Source organism: Ochotona princeps, chromosome 16 (assembly GCF_030435755.1).
Source record: "Ochotona princeps isolate mOchPri1 chromosome 16, mOchPri1.hap1, whole genome shotgun sequence".
NCBI classification, from domain to species: Eukaryota; Metazoa; Chordata; class Mammalia; order Lagomorpha; family Ochotonidae; genus Ochotona; species Ochotona princeps.
This window is the reverse complement of record NC_080847.1, coordinates 22,374,237-22,394,082: the sequence shown is the minus strand read 5'-3', so window position 1 is coordinate 22,394,082 and position 19,846 is coordinate 22,374,237. Positions and strand designations below refer to the sequence as shown.

Here is a 19,846-nt window from a genome sequence, read left to right as displayed (position 1 = left end):
GGCCATTATGGCCATTTGAGGAGGCAGAACCTAACCTACTATGCCACGACACTTGCTCCATTCATCCCATCTTAAAAGCCGTTTCCTGCAAAGACACATTTAGGCTGTGGCCCATTTCCTTTCTCACATGGACTTCCTGACACAGAAGCAGAATGTTGGGTTCAGGGGAATGCACATTTCAAGCTATGAAAAAATTTTTAAAAATTACTTATTTTTATTTAGAAGGCAGATTTACAGAGAGAAGGCAAGAGAGAAAAAGATCTTGCATCCGCTGGCTCACTCTGCAAGTGGCCACAAAGGCCAGAACTGAGCCGACTCAAAGCCAGGAGCCGGGAGGTTCTTTCAGGTCTCCCAAGTGGCTGTAGGGCCCAAGGCTTTGGGCCATCCTCTGCTGCTTTCCCAGGCCACAAGCAGGGAGCTGGATGAGAAGTGGAACAGCTGGGAGATGAACCGGTGCCTATATGGGATCCTGGCACTTGCAAGGCGAGGATTTCATCATTGTGCCATCATGCCAGGCCCTCAAGTTCTGAAATTTTAAAATCCATACACAGACTTGCTGTGGTATGGATTGGGTTACAGATTTTTGTTCCATTCTTTGACTTAATAATGTAGTGTAAATACTTTTCTTTTTGAAAAGACATCTTTATTTATTTGAAAGAGGGAGAGACAGCAAGAGAGACAGAGATAGATCATCCATCAGTTGTTTCTCTTCTCGAGTGGATTCAATGGCCAGGACTCGGTCAGGCTGAAGCTAGGAGCCTGGAACTCCATCTGAACTCTCCACATGGGTGGCCCATTGACCATCTTCCACTTCCCAGGAACAATAGCAGGGAGCGGGCTAGGAAATGGAGCAGCTGGGACGTGAACCTGTACCCATATGGGATGTTGGCACTACAGCTGGAAGCTTTTCTCAGTATGCCACCCTTCCCATCCGCTTTTTAACACACACTTTGTTCTGCAAAATTTCAAACACATACAAAAGTAGTGGGGTGCGCTCCTGGAGCTTCAGCAAATGTCACCATTTGGCCATGCCGTGCCTGGCTCTGCTCAAGATGGCGTGAGACGCAGCGCCCGTGTGCTTCTCTGTGGCTATCCAGGAGGGTGCCCCTGGTGGGGAAATGGAGCATCTCTGCCTTCCCCCGCTGATGAGGGCATCTTGGCTCTAGCATGGAAGGGTGACGTGTCCTGCAGCTCTGCTTGCGCCCTACTCCCAGCTGAGCCCAGGCGCCCCTCCCCCAGCTCAGCATGGCAGGGACGGGTCTTCTATTCAGTTTCTCAGGGGCACAGCCAGAGGCAGTGCTTCTTGAAGAAGGGAGGGAAGCAGAACACGGAAAAGAAGAGAAAACTTGGGACCAAACCTGGATCTCTATGAGTCTGGCTGGGAGGCAGGGGGTGGGCTTTGGTTCCACCTGCTCATCCGGGGATACTCATGTCGTTTCTGACATCGCTTTTATTCATTGCACACGTTCAGTGCTTATTCCGCAGAGGGCTTTCCCTGAAATGAACATCATCAATTTCAGGAAAAATAAAATGCAACAGTCTTCCTTACCTGTGGTTTTGTTTCCTGCAGTTTCAGTTACCTGCAGTCTACCAAAGTCTGAAAATATTAAATGAAAGCTTCTAGAAATGAAACATTCATTAAATAATTTTAATTGTAGTATATTATAATTGTTCTTTTGTATTATTATTGTTGATCACACAGTGTGTCTACTTTACAAATTAAGCTTTCAAGGATTGACAAGTGGCAGCTGTACATATTTATGGCACACAATGCCATGTTCGAACCAGGGCGATTGGCACAACTACCTCTGCAGACAGACACCATTGCTTTGTGTTGGGACCTTCAAATTCCTCTCTACAGATATTCTGAAGTCTCCATCTGGGGCAGGAGTTTGGTTTCACAGACTAGATGCCACAGGGACCTCTGCCTGCCAGGTCAGAGTGCCCTGGTTTAGGTGCCAGCTCTGCCTTCTGTTAACACCCACCCAGGATCCCTGTGCCCAATGGGGCAAGCTGGTATGAGTACCCAACTCCTGTCTTTGGGTGTCATAGGCATTCAAGAATGACTAACAGATGAATCAAAATTATAAAACCATTCAACCAGAGTTTGACAAACATAGCTATCCCACTGTGCCATAGAACATGGGAAGTTATTCCTCCTGTCCAACCACACCCTCGTGTCCCCTAACCATCTTTTCTCCATGCCACTTCCCCCACACACCCATCCTTCCCAGGGTTCTGGTAACTGCTGTCCTATCCTCTACTTCCTTGAGAGCAAGCTATTAGCCTCTTAGCTTCCACGTGTAAGAAAGAACAGATGGTGTCTGTCTTGCTGTGCTTGACTTTTTTCATTTAACATAATGTCCTCCATTTCCGTCCATGTTGCTGCAGAAGACAGAATGTCAATTTTTTTTTTTTAAAGAAAGTGAACTTCAGCATAGACACGTATGTATAAGAACAAACATGGTATACCGTCTGTCTGGGGTACCCAGGGAGGGTGGGTTCCTGGACCTCCAATCTGCCCCATGGACAACAAAATTCTAGGACACACAGGTATCTTACATGAAAGAGCCCAGAATTTGCATATGGCCAACGCACAGGCTCCCACGTCCTTTGGTCACCTGTAGATTACCCTCAATGCCCAAAACCATATATATGCATGCCATGTAAGTAAGTCATTACTACTTAGCTGAGGGAATGATGACAAGGAACAGCAAACCTGCATGTGTTCAGGGCAGAAGTAATTCTTGTGCGTTTTTTCCCTTAGTATTTTTGGTCTGTGATTTGATTGACTCTGAGTATATGGAACCTGTAGGAGTGCGGGGCTGACTTTCTGGGGTTGGGGTTCTTCTCCATGGTGTCAGGCATCCCCTTAGGGGATCTTAAACTACACTCCCCCAGGATGAGGGGAGGACTGCTCTAAGAAGTTTTCAGTAAGGTAAATGGAAAACAACCAAACACCAGAGCAAGGAGGGTTGTTGTCCTGGTGCTTGAAACACCGCTCCCTGGGTTTGATGTCTGTCTCTCTAGACTCCTTGGCCTGTGAACCTCCAAACCCACAAGCCACAAGCAAACCCTTCTTCATAACTGGTTTCTCTCAGTGTTTTAGTTACAGTGGTGAAAAGCAGTGAAGGGAGACCCCCAAATCACTGTTTCCCATACTTGGTCACCAGTTTTTTTCTCCTAGGTTTGCAGAGAAGCACTGAGGCCACCAGCGGTAACAGCTATAAATGTATTTCTGTTTCCTACTTTCACTCTTAGGGACCCTTTTGTCAGCTTTTTTTTTTTCTCCTTGAAACTCCAGCTGCAAATACATTTAATAATCCACCAGAGCAGAGCCCTGGACAGATGGGCCTCGAATGGAGGGTAATTTGAACTAATCAAGAAGACAGGGGTTGCTTGAAGGCAAAGTTTCTGCAAAAACCAAAAACCCAGATCGCATCTCCCACCCTGCCCCCCGGGGCTCCTCTGGCACTTTGTTTTTTTTGTTTGTTTTTTTCAGATCTACAGATGAGCATTTTTAGGTGTAGATCCAACTTTCCTTTTTTTTAAACATCTGGAATGTTGAAAAGGAAGCGAGAGAAACCCTGGAGCCTTGTCAATCACATCCACTTTTCTTCTGGCAAATGCAGCCTCGGTGACAAATTGCCCAATTTGACATAAACAAAGTTGATGGATGTCAGGGAAGCTGTTTTTAAACAGCTACAACGGAGAGATGTGTGGAATGGCGTCTTCCCACTCCATAGTCAGTATGTTTAATAACAAATAAAACAACCAGATGTTTCAAAAACCTACCACCTTTGCAATGTCATTGGATAGTCAGCTGCTGCTGATTAATGAGCACGGGACTCATTCCAATCTTAATTCAGAAAGTTGGCAGTCAAGTCCAATGAAGGACTCGCTCAGACAGCTCCCTCCCGGGGTTCCTGAAGGACCCTCCTAGGGTTTGTGAAGGACTACCAATCCACTGCGGCGTTTTTGACTGGGGAAAATGGATCTCAATTTTGGAAGACTTGTGCAGGCTCCCATCTGCCACTGTTTCCCCAGGTGATCCTGGGAAGTCACCCAATCCTTTTGCAGTTTAGGTTCCCTGCAAGGTGCACCGTAATAAACCCTTGTTTGTCTTCCCCTACATGGCTGCAATGTTCAAATAGGATCATATTTATTTTTATTTATTTGATAAGGAGAGGAGAGAGAGAGAGAATTCATTCTTTGGTTCACTCCCCAAATGTCTGCAATAGTCAGGGTTGGGACAGGGCAAAGCCAGGAACTTGGAACTCAAACCAGACCATCACCTGCTATGTCTTAAGAGGGTTTACTCACTTATTTGAGAGGCAGAGAGCGAGTGTGTGTCCAGGTTAATCAGGAGCCAGGAGCTTCTTCTGGGTCTCCAACATGGGCACAGGGGCCCAAGGACTTGAATCATCCTCCATTGCTTTCCAAGGCCTTAAGCCAGAAGCTGGATTAGACTGGAAGTGAAGCGGCTGGTACTAGAATTGGCATCTATATGGGATTCCAGCACCATAGATAGCAGCTTCTCGTGTTATGCTACAACACTGGACCCTAATTTTAAATTCATTGAGAAGTAATTTCATTTAATGCACAAATTTTAATGTATAGCTTAATATGTTCTTAATTATGGGTACACCTGTGCTGCCAAGCAGCTCAAAATCCAAATATTGCTGGTGTTCTAAAAAGTTCACAGAGCCTTTTCCTGGTCAACATGTATTAACTTTAACTGTTTCCTTTTTTTAAGATTTAGTTTAAAAAAGATTTAGTTATTTATTTGAAAGTCTGAGTTACACAGAGAAATGGAGAGACACAGAAAAAGAGAGAGGAGATCTTCTAGCCACTCATGTACTCCTCACATGGTCACAATTGCCAGGACTGGGCCGGGCTCAAATCAGGAGCCAGGAGTTTCTTCTGGGTCTCCCACATGTGTGGCAGGGGCCTAGCCACTTGAGCCATCCTTGGCTGCTTTTCCTTGGCCATTAGAAGGGAGCTGGATCAGACGTGGAGCAGCCAGGACATGAACAGTGCCCATAGGGGATGCTGGCATTGCAGGCCGTGCCATTATGAGCTATGTCACCATGTCAGGTCCCTTTGACTGTTTTGAATTTGATACAAATAGAATCCTATAGCAGGCCTGGATTTCCATGGTTTATGCTATCCACAAGTACTGATGCGATAGTTAGCGGTCCCTTTCCTTTTATTGCTGAGTAGTATTCAGGTGTGTGTCTATATCACAGCTCACTTATCCATTTTCCTGAGTTCTTTCCCAGTTTGGGGTTATTATGAATACATTTGTTATGAAGAATTTTATTCAAATGTTTTTCCATAAATATGATTTTATTTCTCTTGGGTAGATGCACAGGAGTAGAATGACTGGGTCTTAGGTGTACTTACAACTTTCTCAGAAATTGCCTGCTTTCTGGATCTGGTGTCATGTGGCACTGGTATCTCATTGTTTTGAGTCTCAGCTGCTCTACCTCCCACCCAGCTCCTGCTAATGTACCTGGGTAGGCAGTGGAATATGGCCCATGGGACCCTGCCACTCATATGGTAGAGATTTTGAGCTGATGCTCATATGAGATGCTGGTGTTGCAGGTGTTGGCTTAACCCACTGCAATACAACACCGGCTCCCAGCAAGAGTGTCTCTATCAGGGATACTGAAGTAGCCTGAGGATTGTGATCTATCTTTGTTTTTTTTTTTTAAAGATTTATTCATTTTATTACAGCCAGATATACACAGAGGAGAGACAGAGAGGAAGATCTTCCGTCCAATATTTCACTCTGCAAGTGAGCCGCAACTGGCCAATGCGCGCCGATCCGAAGCCGGGAACCAGGAACCTCTTCCGGGTCTCCCACAAGGGTGCAGTGTTCCAAAGCATTGGGCCGTCCTCAACTGCTTTCCCAGGCCACAAGCAGGGAGCTGGATGGGAAGTGGAGCTGCCGGGATTAGAACTGGCGCCCATATGGGATCCCGGGGCTTTCAAGGCGAGGACTTTAGCTGCTAGGCCACGCCGCTGGGCCCATGTGATCTATCTTATGGGGTAGCAGCTATCTTCCTTCTTTGATCAGAAATATCGTTACCTCCCCAAGAAGGAGCCCACTCTGAGGATGTCACAGCAGACAAATAGAAAGGCCTGAACACCCGGTGACCTGCTAATGCAGCCAACCAGAGGCTCACCTTACTGCGAGCCTTCTGATGGGTACCTTTTCCACGGCCCTGTTGCTGAGGCCTGCTGTTATCGGCTATGTGTAGCCGATACCTGCCTTCACTGAGCTGTGACAGGCACTTGGCATTCCCTACACTGGCAGGCCACTCCCTTGCCATGAGCCAGTGCTTCAGCAACATTCTAGTTGCCAACCTTGAAAATGTCAAGTTACCTTTTGTGTGATTGAAATGAACCCCATCTGAAGGGCAAAGTTACAGGCTTCCCTTTTAAGCTTTTGGTGACTTCTGAAGAATATTGCTGATTACAAAGCTTTATGTAATTTGCTGCCACCCACTAAGACGCCATCCCTGCCAGCCGCAGCTCAAGACAGGGGGCGATCCGTGGAGCTGGATCCTGTCTGTTATTTAAGAATTATGGCTTCCTTTCCTTCTACATGACACATGCTGGCCTGTTGGTGGTGGTGAGGGGATACAGAAGAAAAAAAACAAGGCTCCAGGCTGTCAGCAAGGGGGGAGGGGAAGGGACATAGATTCTGGACTGGGGGTGTTTTTATTTTTCTGCACTTTGTTATGGTGTCATGAATAATAGATGGGTGATGAAGTGCACACATCTTAAATGTACGGCTCAATGAATTTTTAAAAATGAATCCACCCATATGCTCAGCATCCAGCTTAAGAAGTAGAGCCCTGACAGATCTCAGAGAGTTCCTGCCTTGTCTTCTCCACCACCGCCCAGCCCCACTTTCACATAACCAGCATTCTGACATCTGTCACCATTGATTAGTTTTGCCTGAGTTGAACTCTATACAAATGCAACCATACTTTTGTACCTGGCTCCTTTTACTTGAAATTCTGTCTATGAACGTTGTTTGTGAATGTAGCTCCTTTTTTTTTGTTGCTCCCATGTTTTGTCACAGGGTCACAGCATAATTTGTTTACTATCTATTTTGATATCTTCTGTTAGCGGACTATGGGGTTTTTTCCACTTTCAGATTGGTACAAGAAATGGCATTTAGAACATTGTTGTCCACCATTTTTGGTTAAGATATGTACATATCTGTGCCACAAAGGGATACATTCATGAATGGATGAAGGGACAGAAAGAATTTCTGGGTTATGGAGTTCATGAGTTCCTGAGGTTTTAATATATTTTGTTCATTTCCTAAGAGGCTGTTCCTATTTACAACCCTTCAGCAATGTATGATAGTCCCACAATATTTTCAACATTGGGAGTTATCACCTTTTAATGTTTTATTTTTTTTAAAGATTTATTCATTTTATTACAGCCAGATATACAGAAAGGAGGAGAGACAGAGAGGAAGATCTTCCGTCCGATGATTCATTCCCCAAGTGAGCCGCAACGGGCCGACGCGCGCCGATCCGAAGCCAGGAACCTGGAACCTCTTCCTGGTCTCCCACGCGGGTGCAGGGTCCCAATGGATTGGGCCGTCCTCGACTGCTTTCCCAGGCCACAAGCAGGTAGCTGGATGGGAAGTGGAGCTGCCGGGATTAGAACCGGCGCCCATATGGTATCCCGGGGCGTTCAAGGCGAGGACTTTAGCCGCTAGGCCACGCCGCCGGCCCGAGTTGTCACCTTTTAAACATAGCCATTTACTTGACATCATGAGTTATTGGTAGGATGAAAATTAAGATGTGAAGAGTGGGCATTTGGTCCAGCTGTTCGTGATGTCTGCATCCGCTACTGGGATGTCTAGGCTTGTGTGTGGGTCTAGCTCCTGGGTCCAGCTCCTGCTGATGCACACCTTGAAATGTAACAGTTCATGGCTCGTGTGCATGGCTGTCTGCTCCCCACATGGGAATCCTGAATTGGATTTTCTGTCCATCTCCAACTTTTCTGGACATTTACAGAGGAAATCAGAAATTGGGAGTTTTCTCTGTCTCACTTTCTCCCTCTGTCAAATTAATGAATTGATTTGAAATGTTAATTTTATTTATTTTGAAAAGAAGAGAGAGAGAGAGAGAGAGAGAGAGAGAGAGAGAGAGAGAGGTCTTCCACCTGCTGATTTAATCCCCCAAATGGCTGCAATGGCCATTACTAGGCCAGTCTGATGCCAGGAGCTTATACCAAGTCTCCTATGTAGGTGCAGAAGCCCAAGTTCTTAAGCCATTCTTCAGTACTTTCTCAGATGCATTCACAGGGAGTTGGATCAGAAGTAGAGCAGCTAGAACCCAAACCAGCACGCATATGGATAATGGCACTAAAGGTGGTGGCACATACAGGCAGAAGGCGTGGCTATCGTTTGTTGGTCCTGCGTTGCTTTTTTTTTTTTTTTTTGAAAGTTAGATATACAGGGAGGAGGAGAGACAGAGATCTTCTGTCCTATGGTTCACTCTTCAAGCAGCCACAATGGATGGAGCTGAGCCAATCTGAAGCCAGGAGCCAGGAGCTTCTTCCGGGTCTCCTCTGTGGGTGCAGGGTCCCAAGGCTTTGGACCATCCTCTACTGCTTTCCCAGGCCACAAGCAGGGAGCTGGATGGGAAGCTGGGCTGCCGGGATTAGGACCGACGACTGTATGGGATCCCAGCACGTGCAAGGCGAGAACATTAACCACTACGTTATCATGCCGGGCCCCCTGCATTACTTTTATAGCAGACAGACACATGGAAGGAGAGGTCAGAGGAGGAAAAAGAGGAAGAGGAGAGAGAGAGAAAGAAGGAAGGAGGAGATGGATACAAGGAAGGACGGAAGGAAGGGGGAGAGGAAGGAAGGAAGGAAAGAAAGGAGGGAAGAAGGGAAGGAGAGGAGAGTCACAGGTGAATGAATGGTGGGTGGGAAGGAGGGAGGGAGCGGGCCAAGGATGGAGGAAGGAAGAAGGGAAGGAAAATGGCCAGATGGATAAAAGAGGGATGCTGTTCCGGTGCACTCCCTATCTTTCACAGGGACAAACTGCCAACTCAGACATAGTAAGTGACTTGTCTAGGGTTCAGCAACTAGTTAAAAGTAAAGATTTTTTGTTATCAAGGTTTCTTGAGAGCTTGTCTGCAAGGAGGAGGAAAAGTGGAATGCTATCTAATTTCGTCCGTGTTGAAAATATATGAAGAGAGAAAGAGGGAAATTTATCAAGCTGGGACAGTGCTCTTAGGTGATGGAACCAGAAGTGAACCCCTTGGGGCAGGAGAATAGCAGGCTAATTCTCTGCCTACACACAAGGACCCCATATGGACACCAATCAGAGCCCTGGCTGTTCTACTTCCAACCCAGCTCCCTGCTAATGTGCCTGGGAAAACAACGAACGAAGGCTCAAATGCTTGGGCCCCTGCAGCTCCATGGAAGACCTGGAGGAAGCTCCTGGTTCCTGGCTTTAAACCTGCCCAGCTCCAGCTCTTGCAGCCATTTGGGGGTGAGCCAGTAGATGGAAGATCCCTAGTTCTTTCTCTGTATCTCCTCTGTCCGTGGCTCTGACTTTAAAATAAAAGTAGATACATATTTAAAAATAAATAAATAAATAAATATATTTAAAAATGAGTCTTTAAAAGTTGGAGTATTTCTGCAACATTTTTGAAATGAAATCGCCTGTGTAACTCCTATCAACAGAAAAACACTGGAAAGTGGTTTCCTAACTTTACTTCTTTTTTTTAAAAGATTTATTTTTATTGAAAAGGCAGATTTAGAGAGACAAGCAGAGACAGCGAGAAAGATCTTCCATCTGCTGGTTCACTCCCCAAGTGACTACAACAGCCAGAACTGAGCTGATCTGATGCCAGGAGCCAGGAGCTTCTTCCACGTCTCCCACGCAGGTGCAGGGTCCCAAGACTTTGGGCTGTCCTTGACTGCTTTCCCAGGCCACAAGCAGGGAGCTGAAGGGAAGTGGAACAGCTGGAATATGAACTGGCAGCCATTTGGGATCCCGGTGTGTTTGCAAAGTGAAGATTTGCCTCTGGCCACCGCGCCGGGCCCCTTATTTTATTTCTTTTACACATGAGTTGCAACAGACATTATATTCCCAATAGTTGCCGAGGTACAGACGCCAAAGAATTTCCTTTGAGGATTTTGAACTCACTTCCCACCCTACTCCTTGAACTGTCTTCTTGCTCAAAAACCACAAAGATAGATATTTCTTTCTCCTAATGACAAGGGTTTACATCAGCCCAGGCTGGGCTAGTCTGAAGCCAGGGATTCCATGCAGGTCTCCCACGTGGATGGTAGGTTGCCAAACACTTGGGTCATCTTCCATGGTCTTTCCCAGCCATTAGCTGGGAGCTGGATGGGAAGCGGAGCAGCCGATACTCGAACCAGCGATCTGAGATGGGAAGCCGGGAACTGCAGGCGGTGGCTTAACCACTCGCACCATGACGCTGGTCCTAATCTTGAGCTTTCTTAAGCAGGCATTTTAAGAGACACGGGGTCATTCTCTCTCTCCCGCCATCACTCTACTCTGTGCTCCTAGCCCTCCGTACACCCTGCCGTGATGGATGACGCTTTGTTTCCCCCACCAGCCTTGTCTATCACGGTTTCCACCGCGTCCCCAGCACAGGGGATCGCCACCTCCCTGGAGAGGCGACTCTGTCCACGCAGGAAGCTGGAGTGACAGCTCGGCAGCAGGCCCTGCCCCCGGCCCCGCCCATGTCCTTGTCCGTCTCCGAGGCTGTCGATAAAGTTCATTTGGCCGCGCGCTGAGGCTGCTGGGAGCGGCCCGGCTCAGCCAATCGGACGGCGCGGACGAGCGGCGCGAGAAGCGGCGGCCGCGTTCTCGACCCGGGGCCGAAGCCGGGGACTCTGCTGCGGTGGCGGGTGAGTGCGTGTCCGGTCGCGTCTTTCCGGCCCGGGCTTTGTGCTTGAGCCCCGGTCTGGGCAGCTGGACGGAGTCCGGTCTGCACGCCGGAACCGTCGGCCGGCGCCTCCCGTCCTGCCCCTCATGGCGGCCGGCGCACCTCGCCTCTGGGAGCTCCGGGCAGGTGCAGCGTCCCGGGGCAGCCTCGCATCTCCCCTCCTCGTGGGTCCCGAGCCGTGGCCCCTGATGGCCGTTCCTCCACCGGGGCCCTGCACGCCACCCCGAGTCATGCCCAAGGTAGGGTGAGCGTCCTGGCAGCTCCTCGCCGGCCTGCTTGCCCCTTGTGGACGGGGTCTTTGGGATTGAGAGAGACGACCCCGTGAGCTTCTGCAGACCGTGGCTGGGTTCTTGTGTTGGTATCCACGGGGATGTTAAGGATTACAGCTGGGAGTGGCTCACCTTTCTCGGGTCTCGCTGCGGCCTCCCTGGAAACGGGATGTTCCGCTACTAGAATTTCAAGTTTTGGCTCCTCTGAGTCCTTGGTCAGTGTTTGGGCAACCCCTTGCTGGAGCTGTTGGTCTGGGTTTGCCCCTCCATTCAGGGAAGATTGTTTGGGAGGAGATTCCTTGCAGTATCAACAATGGTTCTTTTTCGTGTTGTGCCAGGGGAGGCCCAGGCATCCTGCACATCTGAGGTTTTTCTTCTGCTCTTTGCCAACCTCCCTCCTTTTGTCTTAATTTTTTTCTCCATTGTGCATTGGTTACATTCTCACTTTTCACTCATAATCCCGCCCAGCTTCAAACATCTGCATATTAGGCGAATAGATCCCATATTTCTGTCTCCAGCCTGGGCCTCTGCCCTTTATCCAGTTGCCTTCTGTTTCCACAGCGAGGGGTACGGGACTCACTCTAGAGAGCTCTCCTCTGCTTCTTGGCCCATACTCCTCCTGCCATGTCTTTTCCTGTTTGTTCTTTGAGTCATCCATGATGGCTTTTTCTTTAAAGTTCTTATTTATATCCGTTTTATTGGAAGTCAGGGAGGAAGAGACAGACAGGCCTCTGGTTCAGTTCCTGAACGCCTGCAACTGCCAGGGCTGGGCCAGGCTGAAGCCAGAACCCCAGAACTCATTCAGACCTTCCATGTTGGTGGCAGCCCTCCCACATATTGAGCTGTCACCTGCTGTCTCCTCGGGTGCACATTGGCAGGGCACAGGCACCAGGACGTGAACCAGGGATATGGCCATTCCAAGTGGAATCTTGACCACTGCGCCAAGTACCTGCCCGCCACCCCCTTTTTCCACTTCCACTCCTTGTCTCTGGACCAAGTCACCACCTCCTCCCACCTTGAAAGAGCTTCCCCTTTCTTTTGCCCTGGGCTCTCTTTTTAGTATGACAGCTAGAGGGATTTTTAGAAAATGTTTTTGTTTTTATTTGAAAGGCAGATTTACAGAGGGAAAGAGATTGATCTCCCGTCCACTGGCTCACTCCCCAAATGGCTGCAATGGGCAGAGCTGGTTTGAAACTGGGAGCCAGGAACTTCTTCAAGTTCTTGCACGTGGGTTCAGGGACCCTAGGACTTGAGCCATCCTCCATGCATTCCCTAGTGCGTCAGCAGGGAGTTAGATTGGAAGTGGAGCAGCCAGTACTTCAGGTGGAGATTTAACCCACTACAACATGACAGTGGCCTAGAGGAGTCCTTTTGCGACACAGATCAACAGAGCATATCACTGCTGTGCTTCTGACAGACTTCTTACAGTAAGGTGTAGAGCTGCACCTAACTGTGTATCATTGCTTTCCTGTGTGCTGTGGCTTCGGGGCCCTGTGAGCTGGTGGGTCTGTGTCTGTACAGCTTGCTCACACATGCACGTCGTTACTAGTTTCCTAGGGTAGCTTTCCCCACAGACTTCCTTCATTGCTGTGGCTGTTCTTAGTGCTTAGGTTGTGCTCATCCATCTTGTGTTTGCCTTCCCCTCTTTACTGTAAGTGGGGAGACTTTTCTCCGCTTTGTTCCTTGATGTCTTTCCAGCACTTTGGCCTGGTGCACAGTAGGCGTTCTGTAAATATGGAGTAAATGAGCGCGGCTGCTGCTGTTGGAAGCCTGGGATGCAGTGCTGAGTAAGTCAGACATGCTCCTTCTGTGCTGATGTTTGTGGAGGATATGCAGAGAAGCGGTGTGGTGTCAGGGTTGGGTTTTTTTTAAAGGAGCATGGGTATAGTTGAAGATAGGCTGACAGAAATGAGGGAGCAAGTGCCAGGGACATTTGAGGGCCTCCCTGGCGATAGAATTGCAGGTGCAGTGGGAGATGTGAGCTTGAGTGCTGGAGCCTGAAGTGGGTGGTAAGGCAGAGGGAAAAATAGCTGTGCCAAGGCTGGGGAGGGATCGGAGCAAAGGTTTGGACATGAAAGGACCCAAGGTGTATTCCAGGAATGGGTCACTTTCTTCTGTAAAGAGGTGTTTGGTGCCTGTGCCCTGCCAGACTTGGCTGCTGACAGCTCAGAGCTGAGCACCTGTGGACCTAATCCTACATGACTTGCCTGCTCGAGAGGAGATGTACATGGGAGGAAATAACCACAGCTGTTTCACTAGGAAACAGCGCAGCTGGTTCACAGTAGTGTGGGAGCAAGTTGAGGTAGGAGGGCCTGCCCCAGCTGACTTTGTAGTGTATCGGCATTCCCCACGTGACAAGCTGGGTGGGGATGGTTGTGTGCATCTGGCCTGTGCAGCTGGCGTGCAGGAAGGAAGCAGCATAAGGTATCCCAAGGAACAGAAAATTACTGGGGTAGATTTGGGGGAACGTGGTAAGGGATGAAGATGCTAAGAGGAGTGGTATGCTATTAGTTATCATTTTAATTCTACAATAAAATACTTAAAGCAAGTCACTTATGAAAGAATGAAGTTTATTTTGGCTTACAAATTTTGAATGTTCACAATTGAAGATTGAGCAGCCTCATCGGTCCAACATCTGGGGGTGGTGTTCTTACTGGCAGAGTTTTAAAGATTTATTTATTTTTATTGGAAAGGCAGATCAGATTCACAGAGAGAAGGAGAGACAGAGAAAAAGGTCTTTCATCTTTACTCTCCAAATGGCCGCAATAGCCAAAGCTGAGCCAATCCAAAGCCAGGAGCTTCTTCTAGGTCTTCCATGTGGGTGCACGGTCCCAAGGCTTTGGGCCATCTTCTGTTGATTTCCCAGGCCACAAGCAGGGAGCTGGATGGGAAGTGGATCTGTCAGGACATGAACTGGTGCCTTTATGGGATCCTGGTGTTTGCAAGGTGAGAATTGAGTCATTGAGCCCTATGGCCAGACCCAGGAGAACCACTTCTGAGGGCATGCTCCCAGTGACCTAAGATCCCACCTCTAATCACCGTAATTGGATTAAGTTTCTGTTCTCTGTGCACCATTAGCTTATGATTTTGAGGCTTAGAGTCCTGCATGAGTTTGGAAGTCTTACCCCATTCCTACCATAGCTGGTGGCAGTGACTGGTGGCCACCCAGGATAGCTGTGTCGAAGCATGATCACTTTGTTGTGGGGGACATGGAAGGCATTCCTGGTGGGCTTCAGACAGGGAAGCATTCCGATCTTTTTTAAAGAATGAATTTATTTGTATTTATTTGAAGGGAGTGCGGACCCCAGAGAGATTTTCTACCCTCTGGTTCACTCCTTAGATGCCCACCACAGCCAGAGCTGGACTAGATGAAAGTCAGGAGCCTGGAGCTCCATCCTAGTGTCCATGTGAGTGACAAGGACGCAGGTAGTTGACGCATCATCTGCCATCTTCCGGGGTGTGGGTTAGCAGTTGGAGCCCGGGACTGCCGCTCAATCACTACAGTATGAGATACAGGCTTTGCAAGTGGTGTCTTAACCACCACACCAAACACCTGCCCCCCAGGGGAGCCGTTCAAAAAGACCTCAGCTATGGGAGGGTGGGTTGGGGAACACAGAGGGCTTAGACTGTTGAGATGATGAAGACAAAGGCAGGTAGGTTGGAGCAGGAAGCAGTGTGAGGGATGGTTTGTGAAAGGCTTGAGAGGTGGACTTGGAGATTGGCCTGCTGTTCAGGAGGTGAAAGTGGAGCCTGTGCTGGGTGCTGGTTGATTTGGTGGGGTGCTCGTTATTTCACTGAGAGATTCCCAGGAGGAAAAGCAGTGGAAGTGTCTGCCGTGGCTAGGAGGAGAGAGAACTGATGAGCTGGGTTTGGGGCATGTATAGTGTGAGGCACCTCTGGTCCGACATGTAAATGTCAGGTGGAGAGCTGAAAATACTAGCCTGGGAAGAAAGTTGGGCTGCAGTTGGAGATAAGAAGTCACTTGTGTTGGATAAATTGGAATCCTTCTAGGTTATGTATTCATCTTACATTGTTGTCTACTAATACCTATGCTCCTTCTCTCCAAATAGCCCAAAACTTAAAATGCTTTATAGTTTACGCTTTTTAAAAAAGATTTATTTTATTTTTATTAGAAAGGCAGAGTTACAGAGAGGAAGAGAGAAAGATCATCCATACACTGATTGGTTCATTCCCCAAGTGGCTGTAACAGCTGGAGCTGAGCTGATCTGAAGCCAGGAGCCAGGAGCTTCTTCTGGGTCTCTCACATGGGGGTGCAGGGTCCCAAGATTTTAGGCCATTCTCTTCAACTCTCCTAGGTGCATAGGCAGGGACCTGGATGGGAAAGTAGAACAGCTGGGACACGAACCAGCATCCTTATGCGATCTCAGCAAAGTGAGGATTTAGGCATTAGGCCATTGTGCTGGGCTCACCAAGTTTATTTATTTATTTATTTATTTATAACCCCCCAACAGTACTCTCAAATATTAACTTGATCCTTAACACACAATTACTGACTGAGAGAATAACCTCCAAACCTTGTCAAAAGTGTCAAATGGCTCCGTATTTTCTAACTTTTTAAGGTCTGTAACAGTTTGGCTTTCTTCCATGTCCATTTAACTAATGGTATTTATTGAGGCTTCCCTGGGTGTGTTCATCCAGAGAACTGGAGATGGAGCCAGCAGACAAACAAAACATGCTTCCCAGAGTCAGGAAGCGTATGCCTGTTAGGAAATAGACAGGAAGTGAGCAAACAGACAGGTGATGGCAGGTATTGGTAAGTGATATGAAGGAGACTGAAAAAAGGAAAATGTGGTAGAGTGGACAGTGGCATGTTCTGAGAAGCTGCTTTAGAAGGGAGACCTATGAGCAGAAACCTCAAGGAAGCAAGGGAATGAGGCCTTTAGGGAAGAAGGTTCCTGCAGATGCTGTGGAATCATGGGATGCCAAAGCCCTAAGTCAGCAGTGAATTTAGCAAATTGTGGCTGAAGCAGGAGATCCTGGGCATGAGTAGTTGCAAAACGAGACTGAATGTGCAGGCTTCACAGCACAAGGCTGGGGACTTTAGGTTTTAGTCTGTGAAGTTATGGGAACTGTTGAAGGGTTGAACCTTTCCTTTCTTTCTTTCTTTTTTTTTTTTAAGATTTATTTATTTTTATTGCAAGGAGGCAAATTTACAGAGAAGAGAGACAGAGAAAGATCTTCCATCTCTGGTTTACTCCCCAAATGGGCACAAATGCCAGAGCTGAGCCGGTCCAAAGCCAGAATCCTATTCTGGATCTCCTACATGGGTGCAGGGTCCTGAGGACATGGGCCATCTTTGACTGCTTTCCCGGGCCACAAGCAGGGAGCTGGATGGGAAGAGGGGCTGCCAGGATTAGAACCAGTGCCCATATGGGATCCTGGCAAGTTCAAGGCAAGGATCATAGCCGCTAGGCTACCGCGCCGGGCCCCGCATCCTGGTTTCTTTTCTTTCAGGGTCCTGACCCCGTTCTGGGCACCCGTCCCTGTTATCTGAAACTGATTACCTTCTCAAGGTCCCGTCTTCAAAAATGAGGATTTGAACTTCAGCGTAAGACTTTAAGGGGCACATCCTGAAAGTGCTTTTGTGCTCCCTCCCCATCAGTGCTTCCTCCAGCCCTTCAAGGAGCTCAGTATTCTAACTTCTGGTGCAGTGTTTCCCTTTAAGGCCTGTATAAATAGAGTCACACAGTGTGTCTTTTTTTTTTTTTTTTTTTAACTAATCTGGCTTTAGTTTGTTGTGACTGTAGAATTCATTCATGTTATTTCTTGCAGTTGTTGTTCTATCTTTTTCCATTCTGTTTGATCTGCCAGGATGTAACTGTGCTACCACAGAAATCTCAGGTGGGATAATTGTGCATATACGGTGGTTTAAAATTACTTGGGGGGAGAGAAGCTATAGTCCTGTGCTGAAGGGTGTAGTGGCCTAGCCTGCTCTCAGCCCTGGCTCCTGCCTGTACCAATAGGTGTTGCGGCTCAGTTTGGGAGACTCCTAAAACCCCTGTCAGGCTTATTCCCAGTCCTGGCTCTCATGTGTGCCGATGGGTGCCACAGCCTAGTCAGGGAGCCCCTAAGAACCTCAGTCAGGTCCACCTCCAAGCCTGGCCCTTGTGTATGCCAGTGGGTGCTATGACCTGGCCTAGCCTATTCTCATTATCTAGCTCTTACGCGTGATGGTGTATGCTGTAGCCTGGCCTGGCCTGTTCCTAGACCCAACCCTCATGTGCTCTGGTGGCTGCTGCAGCCTAGTTAGGGAAACCCGTAAGAGCCACCCCCACCACCCCCCAACAACTGTCTTTCTTGTATGCTGGTGGATGCTGCTGCCTAACCCAGTCCAACTCACTTCCAGTCCTGGCTGTTGCATAAGCTGATGGGTGCTACGTCCTAGTGTGAGAGACCCCAGCACCCAGCTCTCACCTGTGCTGTTGAGTTCTACAGCCTGGCCCAGCCCACATTCAGACCCAATTCTTACACATGCCAGTAAGTGCTGTGGCCTAGTTAGGGAGACCCATAGAGCCTACCATGCCCACCCCCAACTGCTGTTCTCGTGCGGGATGGCGACACTGTGACTTGGCCCACCCTCAGTCCCAATATTCATGTGTGCCTGTAGGTTTAATGGCCTGGCCCAGGAGGATCCCCCAAAAAGTCCCCTCAACTGATTTGTCATCAGATCTAGTTTTCCTATTTCTGTGGGTACAGCAGCCCCCACAGTCCCAGCTCCCAGTGCTGATCAGAGGATTCAGTGTTACGGTCTGGGAGACTCTTTGGAACTATCACTGTACTGGTCCCCTTGCAACGCTCTCAGTTGCCCACAGGTGCACTGGCCAGGCCTTGTGGAAGCTCTCAACATTCATGATTAAACATCTTTATTATTTATTTATTTTTTTACAAAATATTTATTTTCTTTATTGGAAAGTCAAATTTACAGAGAAAAGGAGAGACAGAAAGATCTTCTGTCTGCTGGTCCACTCCTCAAGTGACCACAATGGCTGGAGCTAAGCTGATCCAAAGTCAGGAGCCAGGAGATCCTTCCATTCCTCTCATGCAGGTGCAGGGTCCTAAGGCTTTGGGCCATCCTTGACTGCTTTCCCAGACCACAAACGGAGTTGGATGGGAATTGGGGCAGCTGGGACACAAACTGGTGCTCATATGGGATCCCAGTGCATGCGAAGCAAGGATTTAGCCAAAGTTACTGCTCTAGGCCACATCATTAAACATGTTAAACAAGCCTTCAGTGGCCCTCACTCTGGTCTATTCTCGTCTGGTGAGCGGGGGCCCATGTTCCATCTGACCTCTCTGCAGGCTGACCTGTGGCTCTGCTGGCAGTGGGTGTCCAGGCTCCCCATGCATGTGCACAGAGCATTGTCCTACTCCCACCTGCTGGCCCACCCACAGCATGCTGACCGGCAGCTCCTTATAAAGTTCCTTTTGTGGGTCATTTATCTTTTTAGGTCTTTGCTCATTGGAGGTGAAATAACCTAACTGATGTTTTATGTGCTTGGGATGTTGACAACAATCCTGTTAACACTGAGTCATCTGGAACAGTCCTCCTAAATCACCCAGGTCTTTGTCTTCTGTCTGGGTTAATTTATTTTAGTTTTTTATTTTCTCTAGAACTCTACCTTCTGAGTAATGTTGAGGTCTGATTCTTTTATTTAGTCTCCCAGGACTGTAAGATTTACCTAACAACGAATTTGTTATTCCCTTGCTTCCAGAGGTATCTGAATCAATAGAACCTGTCAAATTGTAATTTTCCTTTTGGTAGTGGTTGTAATTGACAGCTGATGGATGCAATAAGAAGTGAAATGAAATTGTCATCTAATATATAGTAGATGTCGTGTAACTCAAAGGAAGAGAGGAGAGTAGAATCCGTATTTAACTTTTGATGCCTCAAGTGAAGTTTTTCTTGTTAATCGTTGGTATTGAATGTTGAATACTTTTTTGTGTTTGACTGCTGTTGCAGTCTGATTAATAGGATTTGAGGGCAGGATTTTAATTTGAGGTTAAATGTCAAATTTCTTTTGAATTATATCATTGTGGAAGTTTGGATTTATAAATAAGAACATATTTGATAGTGTACCATATACTGTACATTTTAAAATTCTGTCTTCCAGAAGTTCTTTCTGCTTCAAAGTTGTGATTGAGTAGTTATAAATTTATTTATTTAATTTGAAAGGCATGCATGCATAAACACATGGTGACATATAGGGATTTTCTATCCACCATTCACTCCTGTAAACTTCTAATTGGCTGAAGCCAAGAGCTAGGAACTCAGTCCAAGTCCTTTTGTGGTTGGTAGGGCCCAAGCAGCAGCTACTAATTCTCTGACTAAAGCCTATGTAGCTTCCAGAAGAATGCACTCCAGAAAGTTAGAGTCTTCAGAGCCTCAGTGCTGCAGCCTGGCTCAGCTTGACCTGCCCCCAGAACTGGCCCGTAAAATATGCCAACAGGTCCCTCCGCCTTGTCCAGCCTGATCTACCCCCAGCCCTGGTTCTCATGTTTACCAGCAGTAACTAGCAAGGAAGTGACCACAGTTCCCCCTGTCAGGCCTGCCCCCAACCCTGGATCTTATGCCTGTCAGGGGGTGCT

At 47.8% G+C, this 19,846-nt stretch overlaps 1 protein-coding gene across 2 annotated transcripts in view; it reads left to right on the top strand.

Annotated features, from left to right (window-relative positions):
* Window positions 1–10,826: 10,826 nt before the first annotated feature.
* Window positions 10,827–19,846, top strand: part of NUP93 (nucleoporin 93) — a 96,281-nt gene continuing 87,261 nt past the window's right edge. Inside the window, exon 1 of one of the 2 annotated variants that reach the window (XM_058673997.1) lies at window positions 10,827–10,932. The gene's annotated coding sequence lies outside the window, so the exon portion shown is untranslated. The other variant, XM_004583872.3, reaches the window with a different exon arrangement.